This window comes from Sphaeramia orbicularis, chromosome 3, assembly GCF_902148855.1.
Source record: "Sphaeramia orbicularis chromosome 3, fSphaOr1.1, whole genome shotgun sequence".
Classification (NCBI taxonomy): domain Eukaryota; kingdom Metazoa; phylum Chordata; class Actinopteri; order Kurtiformes; family Apogonidae; genus Sphaeramia; species Sphaeramia orbicularis.
This window is the reverse complement of record NC_043959.1, coordinates 45480450-45492019: the sequence shown is the minus strand read 5'-3', so window position 1 is coordinate 45492019 and position 11570 is coordinate 45480450.

The window sequence follows — 11570 nt, the reverse complement described above, 5'->3', positions numbered from 1 at the left end:
GGAAGAGGGATGCATCTAAAACATACAGGATACTGGCCCTAGAGGACCAGGATTGGACACCCCTGAATTAATGTGAGTGATGTCTATCCAAGCTGCAGCTATTGCACTGACATCTGTGATTTGTAGAGTGAACTAATTAATGATAGTAATAGGCAAAGGCACACACGCTTTCTTCTTTTAATTTTTATTGTTCCTAATCGTTTCTGGGACACCCAGGTCATAATTATAATCAGCGGCTCCGTAAATTTCTCATGGGACAATAGCTGTCAATATGTCAGAATTGAATTGTGGGGCTGTCACTAATGTTCTGCATTTACTCAAACAGTAGTCGGCTGTCTTTCTGAACACACAATCACTTTAACCTTTATTGAGTTTATTTGTATGATTGACAGGCACAGTAATTATAGAATTGATTCTACTTTTGAGGTTCCTGCATATTTTTACATGTCATTGGAAAAAGTAATTACCTGCGTCTCTCACACTTGTTCATACAACATGCAACATAAAGACGCGCTAAAGGCAAGTTTATTGAAGTTCAAGGAGATTTAATCTTTTGCATGATAATATTACATTGCACTCTGATGTTTATGGAAAAGCGCAAAAAATATTAATGAAGTACACTTAAAATGAAAATTGGTAGATGATGCAAATTGAGGAAATGCTATAGAAGAATGTCCTGCTTTACCTACTTTTTGAGATATTTGGCAGGCAGTTCAGACTTTGTGTGAACTGGGGATTTCAAAAGTAACAAATGGGAAGAAGAAAGAAGAAAATGTGAAAACAAACGTGACAGATAAATGGGATCCCTGTGTTGGTGATTTTCTTCTTTTTTTCTTTTTTACCAAGCACAAAGAGCCCGGCAGTCATCAACCATCAAAGATAAACATAACTTCTAATGAGCTGTGCCCCATGTGCGTTTATCTCGTTGCTCTGCTGTCTTACAATTGGTGTTCTTTCTTACCTTGTAATAATGAGAGCCTCGCAGGCATCCTAACTGACTTCAACTCTGCATGCATAAGAACATGGGGGGAGCGTGCTTAGTGTGAAATCTGCATTTGTTTCTTTCATGAACAATTTGTGAGGTGGGAGTTTTGAGAGTGGAAATATGAGTAGGTAATAGTGGTTATAATGGATGTAATGTGTGGTGTTCCAGTGTGAGTGTAATTGTGTGTGTGTATGTGTATGTGTGCTTACCATTCAAAAATGTTTTCACACAGCAGTAAGTCAGCTTTCTTGGTGTCCATGGCAACTGTAAAAGACAGAAGGCCCCCTTCACCCATTTTTTTTCTTCGACACTCATTCTGCCAGCTTCTCTTCTCCACACAATCCACTCACACTTCCCCCTCACCCCTTTCTCTCTGTAGATTCACTTCCCTCTCCTTGATGTCTTATTAAACTTAACATCCTCTCCAATTTCTTACCACCTTGTCGTTACGTCAGTGTTAAAAGAACGCTTTTGTGAATTGCAGAACAGAAAAGGTGTTTGTCATTGTCTAGAATGAGCTGTAAATGGTGTTCTATCATCTGGTAATCAACATCTGCAGGACATGCCGGCAGTAGTGATTCCACCTGAGGTTTAAAGGCAGAGAAATAGACTAGTTGAAAGCCCACAGAAAATTGTTATATAGCCAAGAAAAGGAGAAGATTATGCCAGCACTGAGCTCTGTGGGACTCTGCTGCAGAGACTGACTAGGCCCTTCTTTAGAAATCATGAGAAACTGATGATGGATGATTGAGCAGCGCTGATATCCAGTGCTGCCATGCAGACAGGACAATCTGGTTGTTCATTGACAGAGGCAACAGTGAGATCAATCAGTGCTGCAGCAGAGATAGTAGCCAGCTGTTCTGGAAGATGGACGTACCTTTGTGACTTGCTGCTGTCTTTTAGCCAAGATTAGTCTGGACCCTTGAGGCAACATTTGGCAAGACTCAGGAGTTTACAAATATACACATGGTGTACAAGATAAGACCTGTAGTCTATGTGTGTATTATCTCGCAAAACCATGTCCTGCACAAAGCTAGAATGATTAAGTGTGCTTTGTACAATTTAGCAAAACCAGAAAACATATAGATATTCCAGTCAAGCCAATTTGATATTGAGCTGTAAACAAACACCTTTGTCATATGTATGTTGATACCTATACCATCCAGCTTCAGAATTTGCAGAATTAGTGTTTCATCCCATGTTTCTGCAGCCATAGAAATGATGAAGTTTCAGCCCTGGTACTTGTTTTCTTAATAAAAAGTACCATTTGCCTCTGCTGCTGTAAATTTTGATTTATTTATGTTGTTGCCTTAGCCACTTGGTGGTAATGATTCTTTGAACATATGTAACACACTGGGTGAGATGGAGATGCAGTACGTTTCTTTTTGATGTGAGGCAACATCATCTAAAAACCATAAATCTCCCACTCTCATGTCACATCTATTTTGAATCGACAATGCACGGATGTAATCATTTTAATATGCAAAGTAGCTGACTTTAATAATCTGAAAAAGACTTCATTTTAGTTATGGAAGACACAGATGGAGCTCTGGCCATCTTCTTAAAGTGCACAGCTACGAGGAAGAATAATAAGCACCACTTTGACAAATGGATCCATCAATCTCAGACAGGGGAAAACAGCATATACATGAATAGATGAGTCTTGAAGTGATTCATTACAAGTTATTTCTCACAAAATCTCCCATTTTTTTCTGCCCAAGCCTCTCAGCATTCTTTGAATCAAACAAAGTGTGCTTCACAGAGAAGCTGCACCGAAAGGAGGAGGATAGGATGAAATTCTCTCTCATGTCAATTGCTCTTTCTCTGCTTCTATTTTTCTCTGTGGCTAAGAGAGGCCTTGAGGGTTTGAGCAGCGGGTCTCAAAAAACAAAGACACAAAGGCAGAGCCAATGCAAGATATTTCTGTACGTGTCTGACAGAGACAGCTTGTGCGAGATGGAGTGAGAGAGATCACGCAGTGTATATAAAGAACAGAATAGGGTGTTAGTGAGTGGGGGGAGGGGATAAGAAGGAAAAACTGTAAATATAAGAAAAAATACACTCAGGCAATACACAGAGACATATCTGGTGTATAGCCAACAGACTGGGATTTGTGTGCCTACATTTATCCTCCACAGATAACACCACAGCTTCTCAGTGGAGGAAGAAGTATTCACATCCTTTATTGAAGTAAAAGTCCTAATATCACTGTATGAAAGTAAGTTCTGCATTGAAAACCTTACTTAAATACTAAGTAAGCTAGTGTGTAACGATTATCAGCAATGTATGCATAAATAAAAATGAAAAATGAAAAATATGAAGAAAAATAAAAGAAGTTAATGTACACTAAAATGATTTTTATCACTATTTTACCATAGCGCAGTTTGTTTTTACAGCAGTATTACTGTACTTTAATGTGAATATTGCATTATACTGATGTATTTGTAGCAATGTAGGCTACAGCAATGCATCATATTCTATAATACAATCTGACTTTTGAAGTGTTCCTGTCTGAAAGAAGCCTTGTTTGTTTTCAGTTAATCCAAGAGGGTTTTTAAAGTGTTTAAATGTAGCTTAAGAAGAAAGGGAATTTTCACAACATATATAGGAACACTTCATCTGTTTATCAAAAACTCAGTAATTTTACCTTTCCTGTCTAGTGAGATGGTTATGGAACATCGTAATATGAAAGGTAACCACAGTGGTATAGATGTAAGTCAACTGTAACGGAGGACAATATTTGTACATAAGATGTAGTGGAGTTCAAGACAGAAACATACAATGGAAATATGACTACAGACCATAATAATTTGCTGCATTTTTAGCAGTAAATTGGAGAAAATGACAAAAAAAGGGTCGTTTTTGAACCAGTAGGGCAAAGATGGACATGGACTGAGAGATAAAAAGGAAGAAAGAATCTTGACTCCAGACCAAATCAATTTTGATTTGAAGATTTTGCAAAAACATACATTTCCTCATTTCTCAGTCATTTCATCCTATTCTCCATCCACCATTAGTAGGTTGTAATAGAATTTTTACTGCACAAAATCTTAAACAAACGATAAAAAACAAGTGGTACCAGGTACAACAAACCCCGCCCCTCGCATGTATTGTAGCTTATTTTGGCATCGATCCAGCTGATGTCATCATGTCTATGTCTGCTGATGTCAGCATATCAATTGCTTCTATATATGTGGCAGTTCTGAAGTAAATTGAAACAAAACTGGATGTTATATAGACATTTGAAATTCCACCCATTACAAGTAAGTGGGAGAAAAACAAGATATAAAAAAATTCCTAAAAAATTGGAACTTTGACCTACTTTTCCCAAAATGTAATCAGATGTATTCTGGGTCACTTGAAATCTATAAACCAAATTTGGTATGAATTTAACCAATAGCTTTGCTACTAGAGTGTTAATAAAGAAACAAACAAAGAAACAAACTGAACCAAAGACATTGCCCTTTGCCTCCCCTTCGGGGGGTGGGCTAACTAGCAGTTAATTTACAAAGTACCTGAAATTTATACACAAGTGTTATATTAAATATACAGTACTTGGTTCAATTACTAGCTCTACTACATTGCTTGAAAGTGCTTTTACTTTATGAGCAGTGAGTGCTAAAATGTTGGTCAGTTTGATTGTAAAAAGTACTTTTTCTTTCAACAATTATACCTGATTTTTCAACTGTTTTTCACTTGCTTCGATTAATTAAAATGTGCTGGAACTGAATGAAGACAGTCACTGACCTTGTGACTGTGGTTACAGTACATTAACCATCTTCTAGCCAGGCTCAGATCATGTACTCCGCTGGAATAATGGGGTGAAATAGTCTCTGAACAGTGACTGTCACTATGTGCATGTTACTACATGAAAGAAAAACAACCTCCGAGCTGCAACTACACAATGAATATGACAAGTTCTGAAAAAGACACGTGTATGTTGATGTGCTGTTGTCTTTTGTGGGGATACGTGCTGATGTTCAAAATAAAAAATAAAAAAAGACCCTATTTTACAAATGCGTTGTGATGTGTCCTACACTGAGCATCAAACAAAATGAGTGTGACTCATTTAAAGAAACACAAACTAACCACATACGCCACAGTTTTAACAAGTTGTACCAGAACTATCTCCAGTGCTGGAATAACACTAACAAAGTGTGGACATAGGTCTGGCTGTATGAGACTAACCTAATCTGTGCCCTGTCCTGACCTGTGACCCCGGACCTCCTCCCTCACCCTCACCTGTCTGAATGAACCTCCTCACCCTCACCTGTCTCATTTGACTAAATGGACCCCCTCATGTGCCCCCACCCTACTGCATCTTTACAGACTGGAACTACATCCACAAATGGACGTATATCAGTCCTGGTGCATCTATATCCTGTCTGTCCAGGGACTGGAGCTCTCCTTCACTGTGGTTCTCCTCAAGGTTTCTCTTTTCCCACTGGGATTTTAGAGTTTTTCTTTGCCGAGAATGGGGATGCCCAGGACATTAATCTAATAATAATCTAATTATTATTACTCTAATCTATTATTAATAATCTAATCTAATAATTTATTTCATTTTTATTTTATTTTATCTTTATTATGTTTTTATATTCTTATGTTATATAGCAGTTGTGAAGCACATTGAGTCTGCCTTGTGCATGAAATGTGCTCTATAAATAAAGTCGACTTGAACTGAATTGGACCATCTTCTAGTATCAGTCTCTCAGTCACATCAGATACCAGATGCCAGCTTCAATGCAATGTGTTTTTTTTATGATGCATGAATTTTTGTACCTTCCACACAAATTCACCATTTGACAAATACATTCAACAAGTTGCTAGTACATTTACACATCTGCAGCTGTTAATAACATATGTTGGCCTACAAATGTATTATGTTTATGGAAAACCAAAACTCAACCTGTAAGACAACTCATGAGGGCCTGTTTGACAGCATTTAACCACACTGCTTGTCATGTTTACAGATCATGGCTGAGCAAATCCATCCAAACATCTCAGTGGGAACAAGAAGAAAATATTGCTAACAGATAATCATTTAAACAAGAAAACATGTGAGGTAATTGCAGTGGCTTAAACACTAAGGCAGCTGTGTCCAATGTGACAAGTCCCTCAGGATATAGACGGCTGTATAGTTACAGGTAACATAATGAGCCAGAGAGGGACAGCTGTGCAGACAGGTAACAGGTCACAGGGGAATCAGCTGATTGGAAGCAGGTGTGTTATAGCAGGAAACATGATAAAGAGTCCAAAGTGTGGTTCACCCTAGAACCTGACACAACACAAAGACAAATGGACATAAGTCTGTACTGATAACAAGATGGGCTTCTCTCTGGCATCGTCTCACTTTAAGGAAACAATTACAGTGGGCCAACTGGTCTGTTTATCCCCCACAGACACTGTTCACTTTAGAAGTCTCTCTATTTTAACCCTTTATCAGGCAAGTGACTATTTTGATCATGTTTTGCACACATTACAAGACACTGACAGCAACAGGTCAAATGTGGTCTACAGGGTCTGTAAGGTCCCCATCTGCATGAACAGTGAGTGTACCTGCTTTGTCAGGTACCATGAAGTAATGGTACTAATGTAAGGAATGATGTTCAAAGGGATAATGTGGATGTTGACAGGTGTCTGGATCAGCACTTCTACTGGTCTAATGTTCTGAAAGTGATGTTCTAATGTTCAATAATGCATGTTCCTTTCACCTTACATGTGTTTTTCTTGTATGTTTTACATATACTTTTTATGGTTTTTATTTTATTTTTGTTTTTTTGCCACTTACAAGCAAGAAACCAAATATCTTAACTTCACTGCCTTTGATTTTCTGCATGGCAATACAATTTTTTTTAAACATTTCACAAAAGTAACTAGAAGAGCACTCAGAGAGCACAGACCTCCGCCAAGGCAGATCAGTCCGTCCCCTGATTACCACCAAAATGTAATGATTTGTTCCTTGTGCCAGTATCAACATTTCCTGAAAATTTAATGAAAATTCGTCCATAATTTTTAGTTAACTTGCTAACAAACAACAAACAAATAGACAAACCCAGATGAAAACATAACCTCCTTGGGGGAGATAATAAAGTCTTATGTCCTCCAATAACAGACTAAGGCTGAAATGTTGAATTTCAGAGTATTTCTATGCATGCCCCATAAAGGGTTAAACTCATATCATCCTACAAACAATATGGTCTAATATTTTCATAGCTTTGATGTACGAGAAAACAATGACTTTGATGAAACTCGCTGATGTCTCAGCAGACTCTGATGCCACAGAGGGAGATATGAGGAGGATCCCAGCTAAGCCCACAAATGGTTGGACAACTGTCACGACTGTCCACAGGGAACAAGATGGAACACACAATCCAGCTGTGATGGAAACAACATAGAAATAAATAGAAACATTACTAACGATTCTTCAGTGTCATCGGCGGTGACGAAAATGCAGCGCTACAGAGCTGCTTCTGTTTTTACTGCTAATGTTGTACCATAGTTATGACCACAATGATTTACAGTGAATACATTTTTGGTGAAATATTTAGGTTTTGTTTCCTCTTGAGATTATAGAAAACTAGGGCCATTTTGTTTCACGTTAATTCATCCATCTGAGGACAAAAAATTGTTAGATCCATGTATACTTGGCAGAATTAAAAAAGCACAGTCCAAACATGTGGTGTAATTTCCAGAAAATGATTTGCTCTGGTGACTATTTTGTATATGTTGCTCACGAGATGAGTAACATAGTTAGCAGCTGTATTTTTTTAATTCCCGACAAAGGCAATGTCAGTGTTTGGACTAACCCCTTAATGTCAGACATTGAGTCGAATTTCTTGTGCAGAGTCAGGCTTGACTGGTAAATTTAGGTGTGGTCAATAGTCTATATAAAGGCAGCAAAGAAAACGCTGAAATGTTTTTCCCAGCTCAAAATGCCACGACTTGTGATACAACAGAGAGAACGTTCCATTGGGATGTTACGAGCAGGTCTGAGCTGTGGTGAATTTGCTCGCCGTCTGCACTGTCACCGCAGTACAATCAGTCGTCTGAGTGATCGGATCCCTCAGGACAGGATCATGAGACCTTTCAGTTTCGTGCGTTGTCGCTGCACTGTTTGTTTGGAAGCCAGAGGTGGACACACCCAATACTGAATGATGAAACTTTCAATTTCTGAGTACCTATATTCAGTGACTGAATAAATGTGTAAGTTGATCACAATTTGTCCACAATTCATTCTCTAATGACCAATGCTTCCCTCTTTATTATGAAGGTAACCCCAAACCAATTAATTTAATATATCTCCAAATATACATATTATTCTGACCCGTGCATTTTTAATGTAGGTATGTAAGTATAGAATGAAAAAAAATGCTAATAATACAGTACTCAAGTGCTTTCATGCAGTGTTTGAATATGAGTGTGTTGACCCCTGATAACTGATAAACCCACTTGCAGGGGCCAAACAATGACACTACATAGGCCTTCATTGTGTTTCAACCTTTCCTAATAGTTTTTCCTTCTGTCACTGGTGCAGCCTCTATATATAGGTACAATCCCCTCATTCTTTTTCCAAGTTTCACATCTTCACTCCAACACAGATAATGATGGGATATGTAGTTACGTGATTTTGGGAAAAGTCACATACCACAGCATCATATTTAACCTGAAAACACAGATGTCTATTTCTGCCATGTAGGATATTTTATCATTTAAATTGATGAGATTTGGTGAAAAAGTTTAAAGAAAAAGAACTGAAACCATTTTGATTATTTCCAAAACTAAATGTTGATCACGTTAATTCAAAATCAGTGATGCAGCTGTGGAGAAGGACGACAGTTCATGTTCCCAAACTGTTGCATTGACACCAGTCTTGGTGTATTGTTGTATTTTGCTGACCTCTTTTTATGGTTTTTACTATTCATTGCATCATTTGACCACTGGAGGACCCTATATTAGGTTGAAATGGATTTTCACCAGTACTGTTTGATATATTGGCTTTATAAAATTCATAATTCTGTTCAGCATATCTTAACCAATCTCAACAATGGAACATGACAACCTATCATGTTAACCAAATTTCTGTAGTAAAGTAATTCATTTATTCATTCACTCATTTTCCAAACCGTTTAATCCTCAGGAGGGTCACGGAGGTACTCAAGCCAATCCCAGCTACCAACGGGTGAAGGTGTGATACTCCCTTGATGTTTTTCCAGTTCATCAGCAGACATACACAGACCAACAACCATTCACTCACATTCACATCAATAGGTGATTAAGATTGGCTATGTGATCTATGAAGGTGCATGTCTTTGGAAGCTGTAGTAGAACTGCAGAGAGAACTTTTGCCATGAAAGGGAGAGCGTGCACACAGAAATAATCCAGCACACACAATGCCAGCCGGCGCTGGGATCAAACCCAGGAGCTTCTTACTGTGAGGCAACAGCCCAAAATAAAAGATAAATGACCCAAACAAAATAACAGTCCATATCTCAATTACATCCCAATCTATGGTTTGGTGGATAGCATAGTTTCCATCTGTACTCACATCCATGCTTCTAACATGAATAGATCAAGTTGCTATGATTCTCTGTTGTTGAACCCTCATCACTATTTGCAGTGATTTTTAGGTATATTATCACAATAATAAGACTGATCAAATATGACACCTCAGCATCTGATGTTAATACCTCAAGCAGTTTGTCCTTGCTAGTGAACAGTCTATTTTATCTCACAGATGAAATCCTTTAGAGTATCTTTCACTTGAAGCATCAGAAAAAAGTGAAAATCAGCATTTTACATTCAAGGGTAAAAAGTCCTTATCATAATTGACAAGCCAGTACAGACCAGTAGCTGTCATTTCTGTTTTAACCCTTTGACACTGTACATTTTTTTTTTTTGTGATAATCTGACAAAAAAGTGTTACAAACTGCACATTTAACACCTTCGGGGGTATTTGTCACACACCATGTTAACATTTATGAATCAGATTTTTGCCTTGAGATTATTGTAACTACGATAATGACTATATACAACTTATCATTAGCAGGACTGTATCTCTTTACATAGATGCAACATGGTCCCATTTACACCATATCAATACCTGCATATATCCACTGCATGTAGATATCAGTTGACTATCCTGTGGCTTTGTTGCTGAGTTAGTGTCTTCCCTTTTGTGTTCTGGCTTGTTAAGCCTGCAGAAACAGAGACACAGAGACAGACAGAATGAAAGAATTATATGCAGCAATATGCTGAGCTCTGCTTTCTCCTGCTTGGATCCTACTCTACTGTTAGTTGGTGATTGTCAAACTTATTTTTATAGGCTGAAACATTATGTTAATCTCTGAGAAAAATGCAAAAATCTGCCAAATGGCCACTATGACAGATGTTAGTGATGTCTGTCAGACATATGGTCCTGAGGCTAATGTGCTGCAATAACTGCTGTACAATTTTACAATTTTAAATGATCAGAAAATAATTGTATAAAACAAATACTAGACTATATTTGCAATTCTCTTGAGGTGAGCTTGTGGATGAATGAATGGATTACATGCAAATAGTTTATTGTCTTTATTTCTTGGTTTTGGCAGCCAATAGTGCACAAATTTAACATGGAAAATGCAGAGCTGTCAAACACAGCTGGAGCTGTTGAGGCTGCACCTCCTACTGTAACCACATCACTGAATCATTTTCAACCACTCTCACAGCTCTGCACCATTATGTGTACAACAGTCCAATCTGCATATTCCCAAGTGTGTAGTAAAGGCCATTAAAAGTTTGAGAAATCGAATAATTTGATATGAAGATAAGTGTGAGTAGAGATTGTGGGAAGGACAGACAAAGCATTTGCTAATAAAAAAAAAACAGCAATTAATTTCAGACATGAAAGGATAGTCTCTGAAAAGTGGCCACATACCACTGTGCAAGCTTGACTGTAAAGTAATGTGTGAGAGATGCTAAAAATAGCTACAGAGGCACATGCTATTCTCTGTAGCCAGAGAGAATTGGATTAAATAGAATTAGATATTAGATATTACACTCTCCATCTTGCTTTTTGAATTTCATTATCAGCTGGTTATGCACAAAATCTGTGTACTTCTAGATTTTCATCTTGGACTCATTTAGACTGGTGGTGCATTAACAGTAGCTCAGCCATACACTATGTGCATGATCATACAATATCCAGTTGTACTACTAGATAATATATACTATACTGTTACATAATGTGCTGTGGTCTTACTTCTGTGATTTGCTATGATGTGCGAGTCTATCATGTGGCAGGTTCTAAAAATAAAAAAAAAAAGAGAGAAGGAAACTTGAAGAAAATAAATTTGCACAAAAACCAATTATTCTCTTGTCTTCTCACACCACAATATTATTTTTATTAGGAGAGACTGAAGAGAGAATCAGAAATTTTGCAGTATATGTATGTTGTCTTACTGTGAACAAAAGGAATAGACTTTGGTGCTCACACCAGACAGGAAGGTCACCTTGTGAAGTGATTGTAAAAATTAGGTGTTACAGGTCCATCCCCTTGTGCAAAATTTCATAAAGGTTGCTGTAGTGAATATATAGTCATGGT